The sequence below is a fragment of the Carassius auratus genome, unplaced genomic scaffold (assembly GCF_003368295.1).
Source record: "Carassius auratus strain Wakin unplaced genomic scaffold, ASM336829v1 scaf_tig00215821, whole genome shotgun sequence".
Lineage (NCBI taxonomy): Eukaryota > Metazoa > Chordata > Actinopteri > Cypriniformes > Cyprinidae > Carassius > Carassius auratus.
This window is the reverse complement of record NW_020528259.1, coordinates 10674-30736: the sequence shown is the minus strand read 5'-3', so window position 1 is coordinate 30736 and position 20063 is coordinate 10674. Positions and strand designations below refer to the sequence as shown.

Below are 20063 nucleotides of genomic sequence, written 5' to 3'. Positions count from 1 at the left end.
TTTAGTGATGAGTGAGTTCAGGCTTTATACGCCGTGCCCTCTGAGACAGACAAAGTGTTCGGGGGCATACACTGTGACATTCGCATCCACGTCATACTCCTGGCAACCTGTTATTATTTATGGAGATTATTAATAGCATGCCTTTGAAGATGAAAAGGCAGAAGAGCCCTTGCCGATCACGTCTCGGTTGTTTGGAAGTTCAGATTCAAAAGCGAAAAAAGAGTTGTGCTTTTCTCGTGGCAGCCACTCAGATTTGATAGCTGAAATTTGCAAGCGTGGTCATGAGAGTCAGAGGTTTATGGCTACATCCTGTATTCAGATTTACACATCAGAGAATCAACACATCATTTTCAAGGTGAACTCCTTCAGCGGCTGATGAGAGCAGCGCTTCGACAATATTCAAAAGCTTTTTGTATATGCTTAAACAGTTAACCGTCTGCTGGGCTCACTGCCTGAAACCTGTCCCAATAAAAATCATTCCTACATGCCAGGTCATGCTGGCCTCAAACATCCTTATTGCCCCAGAGAGCTGAAGAAAGGTTAAATGAAATGACTGGTGAGGTTTCTCAGTTGGAATGTGGACCGTTATGTGAAAGGGATTTCTCAGCCACATGTCTGAGATTCTCTGCTTATTTTTGGAACTGGAATCTATTTGCTAAAATCTAAAATCTAAGCCTGTGGTTTAAAAACAATACCATGGTGATAGCAATGCATGGAAAGGTAGAACTGATATAAAGTAAATGTATACCTTGCAATGTAAGTTTGTATAAACGTGTCTGCCAAATGCATAAATGTCAATGTAAAATCAAATCATTCATTTTAAATGCTATAAGATTAACTTTAATTGAACATTAGATGATGGAAAGTTACAACAGAAAATTTGCATGAATAATTCATTAATTGGACACTGAATCATGCAAGCTTGTTTCTCCTATTTACTAACTTTCCGTCATTTAATGTTCAGTTTAAATGAAAAACAGGTTATATATACAATATTAAAGAAAACATCTCTAATATTAGTTGGTATCCAAAATGAACTGATAAACATCAGAAATAATAATACTGACAATGATAATAATAATAATTATATATATATATATATATATATATATATATATATATATATATATATATATATATATATATATATATATATATATATATATATATATATATATATATCTAACACACCCACCCACAGATATATTATTATTATTATTATGATTAAATTATATTTGTATAAAAATTTGGGCAATATAAATATCAATATAAAGGCATAAGGCAAATTTTTTCATTTTATTTAAAATTTTGAAAATACATGTTATTTATTTTATATATTTAATACAGTATATACAGTATCATATTTTTAGCTAAACAATATAATTGGGCTATATAAATACAATACATTTATTCTGAGAATATGAGGAAAAATGTGTTTTTATTTAAAGCATTTATTAAAAGTAAATAATAATTTGGGCTCTGGGAACGCAGCGAGGCCGGTGGAGTAATTAATAATGAGTGACACCTGCACCTCTCACCGGTCTTGAGTCCCACAGAGGAGCTCCGGAAGGATAAAAGGAGGAGTAAACGACTCTGAAAGACGAAAGAGGACCAGGCCTGGATTTTATTTTGTGTTTTGTCTGTGGCAGTCGTACGAGAGGTGCTGCCACTTTACTTTCATTTTTTGTTTGTTTATTTTATTATTAAAGACAATCTAACAAAGTTTGTTGTGTGGGAAGAAGGAGCCGGAAACCTCCGTACATTCAAATACTTAAAAAAATTATCATTTTAATAATTAAAAAAACATACAATCTTTTTAGAAAATTACATTAAGTATTCAGATCACTGTATTAACTGTTTTGAGAACAGTGACCTGAGTTGGAAATGTATCAAATCGATAAACACTTTTTTAAAACTATATCTGAAAGTGTATTTTTGTCTGGGTTTACAGTGCATGCGATCTATATATCAGGTATTCTGCATAATGATATTGATTAAGATCAATGTAATGCAGTCATTATCTGTTATAGCTTGTACCAATCCACTGCAACATTTCTTCTGAGTATCTGAACACTTCCAGCTGCTGCTATGTATTTAATATCCCCTGTTCTTCGGCAGAATGCATTCCAGTTGTGCCTCCTCCCTCCCAGGGCTACAGGCCTGCCTGCTATTTTATTTTTCCACTATCCTCAGAAGGATGTGGGTGATGATTTATAAGAGCATATCCAATTGGTTTCTGTGCACCAGCACAGGGCATAGTGTCACAAGTGTGTTGGTACATTAGGTCAAAATCCAATGACCGATGTGGGCATAAGCCAACTTAGCCAAAAAAAAAAAAAAATACATGTTGAGGAAATCAGGTTCACCATCAAAGAGAGTTTTATGCAGGGGCCCGGTACTGGAGGATTTTCAGTCTAATTACCATGGAGACTGGGCAGCCCAGCGTCAGATACCAGGAAAAGAGGCAGTGAAACATAAGAAGTTTCAGGTTGTGAGACCTGCTCACTCTGCTACAGGCTTGTTATAAAACCCCCTTTCTCTACCCTTTTCAAAAAAAAAAAAAAAAAAAAAAAAAAAAAAGAGAGAGAGAGAGAGAGATTGCTTGCCTATGGCAAATGAAAGTGTACTGGCACAAAAAGAATCTGTGTGTCCTTTTTCTGAGATAATAAAGACATAAGAAACACTCTTTTCACTTGAGAGAGCCCTGCATTAAGCAGTCTTTGGGATGGAGAACGGGGATTTGTGTCAGTGAAGTGAATGGGGGTTAGCACAGCTGCTGAGGGCTTGGATCTGGTACCATGCTGGCTGCCTGTTTGAAGAGGGCTGCAGCTTAACAGGGCCTTCTAATACCTCCATTGTTCGTCATGCAGGGGTGCAGACCTTGAGTACGAGGCTGAGGTGAAGAGGTCCACAGCTGCACCGAGTCTGAGAAGAGAGATTGGCGTAGGGGAGAGAATGGTGAAGTGTTTCAGTTTGGTTTGGAACTTATTATAATAAACGGGTTGCAAGTTATAGTGCTCATTACAGGGCAGTACAACAGCTCTGGCAAAATATACAAATTCTGTCACCATTTACTCACCTTCATTTTGTTCCAAATCTGTATGACTTACTTTCTTCTGCAGAACACTGAAGGAGAAAATGTGAAGATAGTTATTCATTTATATGAATAATTACTCTTTTCATGCAGTTATTGTAATGACACATGGGTGAGGAAGAGATGAAATACCCATACTTACATTTGTATCATTCTTGAGATTGTCTAAAATGCAGAAAATATTATTAAAGAATGAGTGAGCAGGAGTGTCTGGAATGATACACACACACACACACATAGAGAGAAGGATGGATGGATGGATGGATGAATAGATGTTGTGGTGTAATCCTATTAACTTTGGGTGTGAGACATTGACCATTAACAGTAACATGCTCTGAAAAACTAATTTGCACTTGCTAATGAAGTTATCACATAAAACATCAGTTTGAATTCAGTGAGATTTAAAATAAATAAATAAACATATTCAGCAAAGATGCATTAAATTGATCAAAAGTGAAAGTGCAGTATTTTGCATTGAAACATGAAAAATATCTTATATACATTTAGTTATTTTAAACTTTCTATTCATCAAAAGATTCTGGGTGGAATCCACAAAAATATTAAGCAGCAGAACAATTCTAAACATTGTTAAAAATGATGTTTCTTAAGCAGCAAATCAGTGAATTAGAATGGCTTATTGAGTGATTATATTTAAAAACAAGTTATTAAAATATTACTGTTTTACTGTATTTTTTTATCAAATAAATGCAGCTGTGATGAAGCTTTTAACAACAACAAAAAACTTACCGACCCCAAAGCTTCCAAATGGTATTATGCCTATATGATATACTTCTTCTAGTCAATCCAGAAACCAGGCATGATAAAAAAAGAAAGAATACAGTGCATTGAATAGACTGAGCTGAATCATACTTATCTATGAACCAACAGGGTGATGCAAGAGGAAGAGGAGGAAACAGACAGTCCTTCCTTTTTCAGAGAAAGGGGACAAGTTAAAAACAAAACAAAATCAGCGCTTTAGTGACAAAAATATCATTAGACATTGTGAATTTCAAGCAGCAATGCCCCATTGCATGAGCATCTTTCATTGATGGTTCATCACTGGGATTAAGAAGCCACTTAACTTCATGCAAATACTTGTATGCAAACTTTAAAATCATTTTACGACATAAAAATTCAGACAAGACAGCTGCATTCAGTTTTTTTTTTCCTGTAATCTGAATTTATCCAACATCTGAGACGTTAGTGGGTGGAGCAAGCAGCCACGAGAATAATCGGTCTATTGATCTCTGCCGTGTGTGAATGTCCCTCCTATTGACTTCCTCCTTTTGCAATAGCACAAATCTGGATCACAATAGGATCCCAATGCAAATTCTAAGCACTGTCAAATGTCCAGGCCAGAAGGGAGTTTACAGTTCACTGCGTCCAGCACCACTAACCCATACAGCAGGGTCTGGACAGAATGCAAATACTATTAGACTCTATTTTAGGCAAGACTTGGGTGGATCAGAGTCAGAGATTGAATCTGACCTCGGGTCATGTGGCTGCGTGGTTCTACAGTAACCCAAACAAACACGGTGGAGAGGCTTCCTGGAGTGAATGAAAAGGGAAGTGCGTGGGTGTAGTCGCGCAATCAGAGTTGCAGCTTATAAAACTGTCACAAACAAGTGGAGAAGACTTTATAATGCTATTAAATGTGTACATTTTGTCTCATTTTATTTTAGCATGGATTTTTAAAACACACACACTAAAGATTAGGACGACTATAGGGATCGAAATCGTATTCCAGTTACATTCTTATGGGCCGTTCACAGGTTTTTCAATTACACTACTCTACTTTTCATTAGTTTTTTTTAAGTAATCATGTTAGATGGACATGTTTGACCATTGTGCTTGCATCTCCTACAGTGGAGCCATATTTAACCAAAGCAAAGATGTCTAAGCAGCACATCAGGGCCTATGTCAACCTGGTGAAGGCTGCACTGGATTCCATTTTTAGTTCTCACCTCAAGCGCCCTTCTCGCAGCATTCATCTTTGACTGGAGCATTGTTAAACAACATTAAATCAGGTAGACAAGCGAGACAATTTCATTATGTGTCTAGATGGAGGTGGCAGACAAAAGTGAAGGCGGAGATGAGATCTACTCGATGTAATGCAAATGCAGAATGGGGACCAGGCTCAGCAGGGGGACTGGAGGGAGTATATCTGTAGTATGTGTTTGGAAATGCATTGGGGAAAATACATTTTCTGGTATTCAGAGGAGGAAAAATGGTTGATTTATTTATTTCAAGTGAGTGTTGATGAATTTACCAGTGGAATGTAAAATAAGGTGCAACAAGAAAGAGAAAAATAGTTATATATTTTATAGAAAGTAGGCAAAATTCTATATAATTGCATGTGCAATATAATTTTTTTATTTATATATATTCATATTTAATGAAACTGTGTGTATATACTGTATATCATACATTTTCAAAGCTAAAATATCATATTACAGACATAAATCCAATCAGGTGTGAATGTTGTAATGCATCTAACGGTTCAGTGAGACTATAACAGACAACCATCCTAATAAACAAGTTTTAAAACCCCAGTCATCAGAGAGCTGTCTGGACTTTCAATTAAACTCCACCTAATAAATATCCTCAGCTCTGCAGAGAAATAATGAACCAGTTTCTGTTTAGGTCCAGACTTGTAGGAGGAGCAACCTAGTTTTTTACACCGTTGCTTAAATTGCTCTTTGATTTTATGAAGCGGGTTTGACACAGTCCCATCAGGAGAAGGGCATGCAGAGGAGAACTGACTGTTTCCCTTCTCAACCGCCTTATACAGGGAAGCCAAATGAAAGTAACATGTTCTACACAAGCACATATTAAAGATAAACACCTTAATACTATCATTCATGCACAACCATGCACATTTTATATTTCCTCTTTCTTTTTCATTCTATCCACCATATTTCTTTACTTAAGTCTCTCAGCTGCCCCCTGAGGTCACTATAATTGGACCCTCATTTCCTGAGCATGAATCGTCTGACTTCACATAATGGACTCGGATCTCCTCATGGCCTCGTAATGTTCAAATAGGAACCAAATGCAAATAGCCAAAGAGCCATGACCATCAGATAAAAGTTCATGGCGACAGACAGAGACCTGGACAAGAAAGTTTAGGAGCCACTCCACGGTTGTTCAAGTGTGTTTTGAGATAACATCAACAAATCTGGAGGTTTTACCCATTTGACCTAGAATACCTGGGAGCTAGCTAGCACTTATCCCATTATATTTTGCATAATGATAACCTGAAATAGCTCAGAATGTTTTGCATAAACATTTGTTCCTATTGCCAAATGTGGACTGCAGTTATATATAAAACAGATTTTATGATGGCATTAACTTGATGAGCCTCTGCATAATGCTAATATGTTAGTGTAAATGGCTGGTGCTTTGAACTCTCCATTGACATTCCAGATTCTGTTGATAATAAACCAGTTCATTTTATTTTGACCACTTGCATTTGAACAGGCTCTAGTCTGGCAACAACAGATCTTTCCCTCCAGCCACTGTGTTTGCTTTTCCAAAATTAGCATATGACGAAAAGACTTTAACGAGCTTGCGAGACTGCTGCAGTTATCTCAGGAAATGAAATAATCACTTGATTTTGAAATCAGATAACTTTAGAGTTGAGCAAATAGGCTAGTATAAGGTCACTTTGTTCTTTTATTTGTGTTCACTCCCTTTTGAGATCAATTGTTTTGCTTCAATACTGTCTTCCTGTTTTTTTTTTTTTGGAACTAAGTTTGGTTGAAGGGATAGTTTTATATTTTAATATATTTATATATTATTATATTTACATTTTATATCTGCAGACAGATCTTTGTTCTTCACAATCCTAAAGAAAGTATTCTGCAGGAGGTTTGGTTCCATTAAACAATATTGGAGCCCACAGACTTTAAATGTATAGATAAAAAAACATGGACACTTGTGTTTTTCTAAATATCTTTATTTCACACAAGAAAGTGAGTCATACAGGTTTGGAATGGCATGCATAAAACCCCTTCCCCACCCCTCCATTTTTTTAAATTAATTTCTGAAGGCCTTTCTGAAAACATATGCTATTGTTCACAAGTAGTTGTTTTTTTCTTTTAAGAAATTGGTAATTTTATGCACCAAAAAGTGATAGTTAAGATATTGTAACAAAAAAATCTATTTCAAATACATGCTGTTATTTAGAATTTTCTATTCTTCAAAGTATTTTGAAAAGAATCAACGTTTCCAAATATAAAGCAGCACATCTGTGCTCAACACTGAAAATAAGAAAAGTTGAAACAAATCAGAATATAAGAATGATTTCTGAACGATCATGTGACACAGCAGACTGAAAATTCAGCTTTACTATCACATAAATAAAATAAAATATATTTTAAAATATATTACAATTGAACATTTTTATTTTAAGTTGTAATAATATTGACCAATTTTTGATTAAGTAATTCCAGCCTTGGTGAGCATAAGAGAACTCTTTTCACAACATTTAAAATATCTTACTGACCCCTGAACTTCCTAATGGTAGTGTGTGTCTCTGTTCTCTGTGACTATGGCACTATTTTATAGTGAGTCTGCCAGTGTCGTGACAGTTGTCAGGTAAACAGGTGGTCTATCTCACTTGCCTTCACCCTCATCCTGAAAGCCCTCATGTCTGACCAGCTCAGGATCCGTCAGCACTTCCTCTGAGCTGATATCATGCCTGTCATCACCTGGATCTCCGCTCTGGCCTACAAGAAGACTCTTCCTGTAACAGACCCGCACAAACACACTGAATGACTACCCAAAACAGAAAGGGAAGTTTAAAACCTGCCATTACACATCCCGTAAAACAGCACAAGCTGTTTAAAAAACTAAGCATGTTTGAACATCAACAGGTGACAGTAAAATAAGCATTAAAGGACCTTTAAAAGTCATTAGAGAGACATTACAATCTGTGCGGCGGCGTGCCTTTGATGCCGTTGATTATTAGTATGCAGTAAAGCCCTGAATAAGGGGTTAGGTTGGGTTCATGTCTGGGATGCAGGTGATTTATTTTCTTTTGGTAGGAAGCCTTTGGCTCTCTGACATGTTTGGTGTGACCTTCTACGGGCCAGAGTATCATTAATTACTTACTGAACTTTTACAGGATGGATCAAAGCTGGAATGGAAATAAACTGACACCCTATAATGTGTTCAAATTAATTATCTTAAAAAAAAAATCAGTGTCCAAATAGTTTTGAGAATGTTTTAGCTGTGAAGCGAGGGAAAGAGAAAAATCCACACCTCAGGCCAGCCATCTGTTACAGAAGCTGGGGGAAAAGACAAGAGGCCCGTTCTGACCAGTCACCCCTCTCTGTTTTCACACTCTGTCTATCAGAATGTATCTACTATCAACAGCTGGCCATTACCTCAGGCTAGGTTTCTGCTTCGTTAAACATCTGGATCTTGCTTCAGGGGTTCAAATTGGTTTGTCGGCCTCATATTAGGCACTCTATCCTTCTGGGTGTGTAATCTCATTTATTGTATTTAATTTTTTTATTAGCCAATTAATAGGACTTCACAGCAATATTGTAGTTTAGTGTAACTGAACACATCATATTATAAGGTTTGTGCAATGTTAATTGTGTTTTCTCTTTAAAGCAACTAAAAATTAAATGTTAGTAATAATAAATAAATAATACATTATGAGCTGTATTATTTGAACAAAATACCAGTAATTAATTTACATAAAATATATATATTTTTTTTTATTAAAATATTTTTTTTTCTCAAGTACTACAGAGGGAATAACAAATTAAAATGAGAATAAAACATTTTATTCTGTTGATTACTACCCCTTGCAGTACTCTTCAACAACAACTATTCTGTAGCTATTAATTAAATCTGATCATTTAGACAAAAATATTTTTGACAATTTTACTGAAGTACTATACAGACAAAAATCTACCGAAAAGAACATAATAAGAAAATACAATATAAAAAATAAATCTAAATTCTGCAGATTCTCTATAGTACCAAGTAGTGCTTATTAATGCATACTTCTTCTCTTTAGTGTTTTAAATGAAATCTAAAATAAAATAAAATATAATAAAATAAAATTATGTAGATTCTCTCTAACGTACTTCAGTAAAACAATCTAGACTGTATCTTTTAATTAAATTTGTTAATTTATATCTTTTTTTTTTTTACTGAAACGCCAATTTTTCTGAATTACTAAAGAGATCATATACACACCCGATTCCAAAAAAATTGGGACACTGTACAAATTGTGAGTAAAAAAGGAATGAAATAATTAACAAATCTCCTAAACTTATATTTTATTCACAATAGAATATAGATAACATATCAAATGTTGAAAGTGAGACATTTTAAAATGTCATGCCAAATATTGGCTCATTTTGGATTTCATGCAAGCTACACATTCCAAAAAAGTTGGGACAGGTAGCAATAAGAGGCCTGAAAAGTTAAATGTACATATAAGGAACAGCCGGAGGACCAATTTGCAACATATTAGGTCAATTGGCAACATGATTGGGAATAAAAAGAGCCTCTCAGAGTGGCAGTGTCTCTCAGAAGTCAAGATGGGCAGAGGGTCACCAATTCCCCCAATGCTGCGGGGAAAAATAGTGGAGTAATATCAGAAAGGAGTTTCTCAGAGAAAAACTTCAAAGAGTTTGAAGTTATCAACATCATCTACAGTGCATAATATCATCCAAAGATTCAGAGAATCTGGAACAATCTCTGTGCGTAAGGGTAAAGGCCAGAAAACCATACTGGACGCCCGTGATCTTCGGGGCCCTTAGACGGCACTGCATCACATACAGGAATGCTTGTATAATGGATATCACAACATGGGCTCAGGAATACTTCCAGAAAACATTGTCGGTGAACACAATCCACTGTGCCATTCATTGTTGCCAGCTAAAACTCAGGTCAGAAAAGAAGCCACATCTAAACATGATCCAGAAGCGCAGGTGTTTTCTCTGGGCCAAGGCTCATTTAAATGGACTGTGGCAGAGTGGAAAACAGTTCTGTGGTCAGACGAATCAAAATTTGAAGTTCTTTTTGGAAAACTGGGACGCCATGTCATCCGGACTAAAGAGGACAAGGACAACCCAAGTTGTTATCAGCGCTCAGTTCAGAAGCCTGCATCTCTGATTGTAAGGGGTTGCATGAGTGTGTGTGGCATGGGCAGCTTACACATCTGGAAAGGCACCATCAATGCTGAAAGGTATATCCAAGTTCTAGAACAACATATGCTCCCATCCAGAAGTCGTCTCTTTCAGGGAAGACTTGCATTTTCTCACATGACAATGCCAGACCACACTGCATCAATTACAACATCATGGCCACGTAGAAGAAGGATCCGGGTACTGTAATGGCCAGCCTGCTGTCCAGATCTTTCAATAGAAAACATTTGCCGCATCATAAAGAGGAAGATGTGACAAAGAAGACCTAAGTCAGTTGAGCCTGTGTTAGACAAGAATGGGACAACTATTCCTAAACTTGTCTCCTCAGTCCCCAGACGTTGGCAGACCATTATATAAAGAAGAGGGGATGCCACAGTGTTAAACATGGCCTTGTCCCAACGTTTTTGAGATGTGTGATGCCATGAAATTTAAAATCCACTTATTTTTCTCTTAAAAATGATACATTTTCTCAGTCTAAACATTTGATATGTCATCTATGTTGTATTCTGAATAAAATATTGAAATTTGAAACTTCCAAATTATTGCATTCTGTTTTTATTCACAATTTGTACAGTGTCCAAACTTTTTTGGAATTGGGTTTGTACAAAAAAAATATATATATATGTTTGTAAAATGGTGGGCTGAAACTGAAATCCTCAATCTATAATAGTGCAAATAAAATAAAAAAATATTCTGTAGATTCTCCCTGTAGTACACAGGCTGGAGCTTGTTAATTACCAGACATTTGCTTTTGAGGCAAAAGTATAGGCCAGCAGTTACATAACAATATGTCATAGATTTCTTCAATGAGCTTTACATATATTATTTAAAGCCAGAGAGGAATATCAGACATTAAACATGAGCAACGTGTTCAGTGTGTTAAAAACTATTTGGTTTTAAATTATCTGTAAATCCCATCCACATTCACAACCGTATTTGCATCGTTTTACCAAAGGGGACTCTAAAACAATGATATACCTGGGCCTCATAAATAAACCAGCCTTGAGGAACAGTGCGAATGTGGTAAAGCAGTAGTATTGTGCTTAAAAAATGCTGACGACCGTCTTAGTTACCCATATAGAAGCACAAAATAGCAGAAAGAACGGAGGACAGAAGCACGAAAGGGTGGGGCGGGGATTGAACCTTGGCTATCCTAGAAGCCTTCCGGGTGCATTCATTTGCAAAACACTTTGGAATGGCCCATCCATTTCACCCTTGCCTCTTCCAGACCCCCCACTGGAGAGATGGTATCTTGTCACCTTAATAATGGCTGTGCATACAAAAAGTGGCTTGAGCTCCACTGCTTCAATTCAGTGCTGGAGGAGGGGGGCATAGATAAACACCTAGAGAATGACTTGAATGATAGCACCAAAGGCCAAAGCTTTGCCTTGGGATTCACTTATCTGAATAGTAATAAGAAATGCAAACAGAGCGGAGAGTGCAAATAAAAAAAGGGCACTGTCTTCATTGCTCATATAGAAAAAGAAAGAAAGAAGAAAGAAGAAAAGAAAAGTAAGAAAGAAAGAAAGAAGGAAAGAAAAGAAAGAAAGAAAGAAAGATCTCTACCACCAATGTCTTCTGAATACTGACTCTCACAGAAGTGACGTATTAAATCCTGACTCCAGAAATTTCTGGAATACGAGCTGCGTCCACATGAGGCCACTCTGATTCTGACTGCTTTGATTGGCCTCCTGCCTTCCTGAAAGCTCGCTGGATCAGTTTGCAAGCGGGAAGGAAATACCCCTGAGGAAATCAGGTTTGGACTAATGAAATCCACGGCTATCAAAGACCTCTCCCGCTGGTCAGATACATGCATATACAATTGGGAAAAAGGCAGCTGCAGGTGACAGATAAACCACGTATTCATTCAGCATTTTCAAACCTCACTTGTCAGTAGACGTAGACTCACAAATATTCACTTAATTACTGCGAGGTAGTGAATAAATATTTGATATCAATTCAGTGAGCATGCTTAGTCATATCTCGTGAAACAGGCGAGGTAACTCCAGGCATTGTGCCAAGCGAACAATCAATGGTGGGCCCATGAGCTCTGTGTCCTGCGGAGGGGTCCTGGTGAGTGCAATCCCAGCATGCACTCAAAGGCACACCACACTGAGCCTCTCCCTGAGCCCTCCTGCCAAAGCCTTTCAAATCTGTACAATAGAAGATGCGGGAAGTACGAGGAGCTCACAGTTTTAGTGAATAAGATTATTATATCTTTTTTTTTTCAGTTTAATATATAAAGAGGTCAGAAAGATATTTTGAAAGAAATGTGTAATGCTATTCTGCAAGGATACATTAAACTGATCAAAAGTGACAGTAAAGACATTTATGATTTTACTACAGTTTTCTGTTTCAGATGAATCCAGGACTTTTGGACTTACTATTTATCAAAAGATCCTGGAATCTAACATTGATAATAATAAAAATGTTTCCTGAACACCAAATTAGCATGACACTAGAGTGATACTAAAGACTGGGGTAATGGCTGCTGAAAATATAAACAAATATGTTGTTTATATATTGTATTGTAATATATGTAAGAATGATTAAAAAAAAAACTTATTTTTATTATTGGCTGTAAAAACACTAGATAATGCAATTATAATTCTGAACTCTAAACAAGCGAACACAATTCTTTTTGGTGGAAGATGTGGCCTAATGGTTAGAGAGTTTGACTCCTAACACTAAGGTTGTGGGTTTGAGTCTTCGGCCGGCAATACCACGAATGAGGTGCCATTGAGCAAGGCACCAAACCCCCAACTGCTCCCTGTACCACAACATAAACTGCTGTGTGTGTGCACTTTGGATGGGTTAAATGCAGAGCACGATTTTTGAGTATGGGTCACTATACATGGCTGTATGTCACGTCACTTATTCCGATTGTAAACAAAATAATTGTGCAGCTTTGTTAGGCAGTTAATTTAATATAGCAGATCAACACACGGCGCTTTTAAAATCTATTTTATAGCAATTTTATTCAATTTTTTCATGTTCATACTGAAAACGCAAACACTTCCTATGCTTTTACTACATAACTTTTTAAAATGCCATTAAATTATGATTACATGTCTGCATGACCTTGCAAAGTGAAACCATGCAGAATGGTTCAAATGTAAGCGGCAAGCAGGGTTGACAAATATTATCAAGGCAGCATGTTGTTGTTGTTGTTTTTTTTTTTTTTTTTTTTTTTTACAAATGCATGAAATGAGTTGTGGATAAACAACAATATCACTGGCTGTTCATCTCACAAATCATCCAAAGAAAAATAAGCTATAGGGATACAGCCAATACCTGCACGCAAATGTAACCCCACACATCAGAGCTCATGCTACGATAAGAGCATCACTCCTTTGCAAGAGATCAGCGCTGAACTCTTTGATTTGATTCAGAAACTGTTCCTTATTGAAGATATGATCAAATCCGGGTTTATTTTGTTTTCTCTCCTCAAGCCGTAGAGACAATTCCCACTGTACTGTACATCATGCAAATGGGACCCTCCAAATGCTTGCACAATTCTTCCTTAGCTTATCTGTTGCAAAGCGGGCCAGGCCAGGTTTTATCCGCTCCTATATGTTCAATATTTATAGAGAAAAAATTACCGCAACCAATTCTTTTTTCCCCCGTTTTAGTTCCTGATAAAAAAAAAAAAAAAACGTGACAGACCATGAGTTTCTCATCAAACTCTGTTTTATCAAGAGAGACCACTGACCAATTGAGTTAACTGACCCCTATTGCCCTGGATTTCTAACCTAATGAATAAAAATTCAGGATCCAGTTACAGCCTCACAGCACACCACCTGAAATCCTCATGCCAGATTCCCCCAAAATAATCGAAACAGGCTCACAATGGCTTTAGGCCACCAGGTTCAGGTCTTTCAAAAACTCAATCAAGAACAAGTAGTAAGAAAGTAAGAAACCTTCATGCATCTGGGATGAGGTGTTTCCATATACATGTCTATGAAGCATCTGCAAAGCCACAGCACCCTCACAGGCCACAGACCTGCTTAAAAGTAACCTGATATGTTAAAAAGAAATAGTGAACAATATCCCCTCTCTTGAACACAATCCCAGTTCTGGGAGCTTGACCAGCTCCTCTCAAAGAGTTCTACTGAAATCCTGCCCAGACAGATGCAGCATGAGTGTGTGAGTGAAAAACACTGAAAAAAAGAAGAATTAAATTAAGAGAGAGAATGATTGAAAAAGAGCCTTAGCTTCTACAGTCGTGTAAAACACTGCCATATAAATGCCACAAATTGCGTGCCAATGTCCCATGCTGGGGAAAATTAGACCATAGGTGCCATTATAAAACGGACGAGTTCACTCGGATGAAATGTTTTTTACATGATGCTTTTGAAAAATAAATCGTACTCTATATTTTGGGATGACCTGTGGGGATGAAACCATTTATAAACATTCACTGTGAATGATTCACTGCCCTTCTATGTCATTATTTCCAATTCAGTAAACACAGCATGAGCCATGATGCCTGAATCACAAACAAGTGACTCTTACTAAGTGGTTCTTTTTAGTGAAAAACTGTAAAATAGCCCACAAAAAAAATTAGATATTATTTAAAAACAATTCTCTCTCTCTCTCTCTCTCTCTCTTCTCTCTCTCTCTCTCTCTCTCTATATATATATATATATATGATCAGGAAAAGTTTGTTTGGATGACAGTCAAAACAGATTTGATTTTGTTACAAAACAGCGATACTGTATTGTGATCAATGATCAAATTGGAACAACACATTAAAACTGAATACAATGAGAATAACTACTATAATTTCAATCAGAGACTTGAACAAATTTGTATAATTAATACAAATTTTAATAAATTGATTAAACATTTACTTTAAAAGCATAAATATTTTTCTTGTTTCTCTGCAAACTCTTTGACCATTAACTGACATCAGAGAACTGTTATTTAATGAAGCATTTACTTGAAGGGGCATTTCAAATAAATACTTTAACTGAAAAAAAAAAGGAAAAATGCTAATTGTCACCTGTAAAGTCATTTCACTCCTGAATGTGCCTGATTATTACTACAGCCTTTAAGACTTTAGTACTGTCAGCTGCATTTAACACATTTTCCCATATGCAAATCAGTAATTGTGCACATTTGCTCCAAAATCAGTGAAGAAAATGTGAAAAACAATGCGCCTGGGCCTAGTCATGGCCAGAGAGCTCTCTCTCTCTCTCTCTCTCTCTGCAGGGGGCCCGTGGCTGGCTTACGGAGCATCTCTGTTGAGAATTGATTTCCATCATCCCCCTACAGCAAAAGACTCAGGTCACATCCCAGCCTGCCTGAGCAAGATAACGGCAAATAAAGTGAGAGCAAGTCGCCTGGAAATGAATGACACACACACACACACACGCACAAACACAAAACCTGTGATATTGCTTCGAATTGACCAGTTCCATACCAAAGCTGTAGGTGTTTACAGATGGACAAGTGTCTGCGGAGAACATAGCTTAGTCTTTTTTCCTCCTACTTATGTAGAGCGATGTTGTTTGTCTACATATTCCAAAACATATGAGCTCTTTCTCTCTCTCTCTCTGAGGCATTCCATCTGATTATGAGTACTTTGCAATCTGCGACAGTTTGATTGATGCTCCACCTCCATGAGCGGAATTTTGAGCAGCGCCTCCTTGGAGCAGCACGTTATGTGTCTGCAAGCTGGTAACCTTGAATTTATGTTTCCACGGCAACAGAGCTGGTCATGCATTATGGATTATCATTGAAATTCTACACCACCTACCTAACATAATAATGGTGACTTGAGACTTAATCAAATCAGCTATTCTGTGTGTGTGCCTATGAGTGATTGTATATCATTCAGAATATTGCCATATGAATGTATGTTTACTTATGTTTGTGTTAGCAGCACAGTTTTTTTTTTTGTCTGTTTAAATGTATATATGCTGAAGGTCTTTACATATGCGAAGATGAGGTGGAAGATAGTGGAAACATCTCTGATTGCTCAGCATGTGTGAGGTCATTTCATCTAAGTGTGACATGTGAAACGTGTTTATACTTCATGTCAAAAAATCTAAAACTGTCCTGTCTATAGAGAAAGAGTAATTTGGGGATTTGTTTAGTTTGGCTTGTTATGTGGTCAATGTAGAGAACAGAAATGATCCAGCACATCCATCATACCCTAAACTCCATTACCTATTCTCAGTCTCAGCAACATCTCAGGGTTTTTTTTTTTTTTTTATAAGCACTTGCTACAGTCCAGATTTGTGATAATATTATACTGATTCACATCATTGAGAAATATTAACATCTTCACGGCTGCATCATACAGGCCTCCTCATACTCTATGATCTTAGAAACACATAAATGGGAGTTTGTTCAACTTTGGACTTTTTAGGTCCCATGGATTGATTTTTGCTAAAACAAAAAACTTTTGTTATATGAAGTTCACACTAAAACTGTTTTGGAAACTGTTTTACTATGGTCTCATGATTTATATTTGCTGCTTTTCAACGGCCCTTTATATTCAGATTGAATCATTTTATCCATGACCCAGACCTAAAATATCGATACTCATAAAATATGATCATAATAAAATATGAATCAGCATTAAACATAAAGAGTAAATAATAAATCACAAAGTATTAAATAGAAAAATATTATTTTCAAAAATCATAATACACTATATAATACTGTGTGAAAGCGTTTGTTCAAAACAAAGCAAAATAAAAAGAACCAAATCAAACCAAAAAACAAAAACAAAACAAACAAACAAACAAACAAACAAAAAACACATTTTAAGAGCTTATTTCCTAAAAATCCCTGTGGCTAAAAGGGCCCCTTTGCAGAAACAAACAGTACGTCCAAAAAAAACATGTCCAAATAATTACACCTTTGTTTTGAATTATTTTCACCTTGTTACTCTTTTGTGAAGAAAATAATAGTGTCGTACATTCTCAATAAACTACCGGAGACGTTGAGTCACTGAATTTACAAAAGGTTCAATATGGTTATGATATAAATACACATTCACACATCCTGGTTTGATCGCTCCATCCTAGCTTAAAGGCTGTAATTACTTTAGTAATGCTTAGTGCTTTAGTGTACCGTACTGAGTAACGTACAGCAAGCTTAATCTTCCTTTGCTAGGCCTAAATTAACACTGTGAATCAATGGAAGAAGAACAGTGGGTCTTTGCTGTCTCTCTGTGAAGGCTCCTCTATTGTTCTGTCACACTATTGACAATAAATCAAACAGCGGGGTTCATTACAGAGGCATGGAGACAAAAGACGGAGGTGTTATAACTTCATAATTAAGAACTGCAAGCCATCTGACAGCACGGGATGACGTAACCCCAAGAAACCAAAGCTGTGCAGTCTATGATTTATAGCACACGTACCAAAGTGCAACACGGAATTTACATAGGACATGCTTAGAGTCGCAGGGATCCTTAGAGTTCCATTAATTAACACAAACCTTTAATTAATCGCTGTATTCATATTTAAAGTAGCTTGTGTTCCTGTCTGAAGTGTACCACCCTTTTAGCATTTGTCTACAGTAACTGCTTAATGACAAATACAATATTAATGTGCAAAGACAATGTGTAAGATAATAACTACAATATGACAGCTGAGGTTTGGGAGGGAGTGCGTGGGACTTTGATGCCTGATTAAGCAACTATATCAGTCCCTGTCTCTCGCCTGTCAAGAGACACTCTCATAAATTCCATTATAAACACAGTGTGGGTAGATAAGGCCAGATCTGCCGCGAGAGCCGGTCTGTGTAAAAACACACCAGGTTCTGGTCAAAGAACAGAAAAACAAACTCATTTCTGTTTTATAATTAAAATAGGATAATGTCACTTCAAATTGTGAATGATTATTGTACAGACACTTTTATAGTAAAGGCAGATTATATAATACGCTGCATTAAACTAGTTTTGTAACATAAAAGGTAACACTTTATTTTACAGAGTCCTTGTACACTTTACATGTGATTACTATTATAGTAACAATAAATCATGCATATTACATGCAAGTAGGCCTAAGCCAAACCCTAACCCTAACCATATAGTAAGTCCATGTACTCATAATTAAACCTTAAAAAGGCACCTTCAAATAAAAGGAAACCCATTAAAATAGCTTTGATGCTATAGATTAAGAAGTCCTCTTTTCAACTGGGAAACGAAAGCTCCATGGTCTTCTGTTTAGCTGGTCTCCCAATCTGACTCTAAACCTGGAGTGACCATCTAAAAGACCAGCAAACCACTTTCGGCTGGTTTAAGCAGTTTTTATAAGCAGGGATGATTAGTCATGGTAGGCTAATTTCAATATTATACAATGTCTAGCATCCGTTTAAGTCTAAAGTAAGACTCAACTGTAACCGCAATGACTGCTAGATTGTTCTTTGATTCTGAAAATATAGATTTTAGACACCATTTAAGTTGACTGGTACAAATAACATCAATACACAAGCTCAGACTTCAGTCCTGAGGGAACTGTGAGTATACAAACTGCACTTTCAGTCTAACTTGCAATTTACTTCAGCACAAATGAACGAGACATTACCATTGAGAAGATCTCTGGCAGCATCTGCGTGTACAATGCGAGTGTTTTATTTTGAATCACCATTCTGAACCAGACGTACTCTTCTGAGTTTCCATCTAATTGTCAGAAAAAAAACACAGCGAGCCAGAACGATAAAAAAGGAATGATTCAAATGTTCTGTCAAATACTGGGTGCTGTGCAAATTAAAAATTGCTTGGTCAAATGAGCTGCTCTATCTGACTGAGGGCTACACAATTGGTGGTGACAGGTCCCGAGCAGAACATGTCAAAGCAGTAATGGCGCTAAGGTAACCAGATGGCTGGTGATGGATTTGGCTGTCTGAATCTATTCCTACAGCCCAAGCATGCTAACTACACGTTGGACTGCTGCATATTCCCCCATAATTAGCTGAACATTTCGTCTTGGCTCCTACATGACATTCAGAAAAACACCGTGCTACGGTGCTGATAGAATATTTTGGAGGTGCAAATTAAGGTTCTGACATGTCATCTCCGAGATGGGGAAAAAGATGGTGTGGCGCAGCGAAATGGTTTTAAACAGAAAGGTTCTTATTTACATACTGTGCGTACACAGCGAAATAAAAAATAAAGTCAGTTCGGGGTTTGTCAGAGGAAAATTGGAAATTCCATCTGCATCATTTAAGACTCACACCGATGAGTTTGAACAGATGAGAGCAGAATACACATTCATATAAGATTAAAGAATATTTGAGTGAAAGTTCAAGAGAAAACATGCTTTTCCTGCCAGCATTTGGCAACTGTATTTATACAGTTTAAATACACATATAGCTATTTTTTACCTGGAATAAAAGTCCCAAATAATATGACACTATAGCGATAACGTCTATTCATCTAAACACTTACACAACAGTGGAAGATGCAAATCTAAAATATCCAAAATGTCAGAATCTTAATTTGCACCTCCAAAATATTCTATTAGCACTGTGGCACCCTGTTTTTCTACCAACTATTTTACCAGAGCAATACTCATACCAAGAAGTGTCAATAACACCAACTGTTCTGTTATTTTACTTTGTTTTACTTAACTGACACTGTGTCATTTCACCCATACCCTTTACCTCTCTACCCTTTTCACATTTAGAAAATAAATAAATAAATAAAATAAAATAAATAAATAAACAGTTTATTGTAATTAATTAATTATTAAATAAAACATTTATTTAATTATTACATGAGGAAAAATATATATTTAAAAAACATATTAAACATATTAAATAAATGCTACTATATA

The 20063-nt window shown here is 36.4% G+C and overlaps 1 long non-coding RNA gene across 2 annotated transcripts; it reads right to left on the bottom strand.

The window, feature by feature from the left end:
* Positions 1–1517: 1517 nt before the first annotated feature.
* Positions 1518–5424, bottom strand: LOC113095972 (uncharacterized). Of its 2 annotated transcripts, none has more exons than XR_003288434.1 (4): positions 3842–5424; positions 3237–3304; positions 3080–3126; positions 1518–2925 (listed from the first exon to the last, which is right to left on the bottom strand). It is a non-coding gene; the product is annotated as an uncharacterized LOC113095972 (long non-coding RNA). The 2 variants fall into 2 exon arrangements; XR_003288433.1 differs by having other exon boundaries at positions 3237–3259.
* Positions 5425–20063: the final 14639 nt, after the last annotated feature.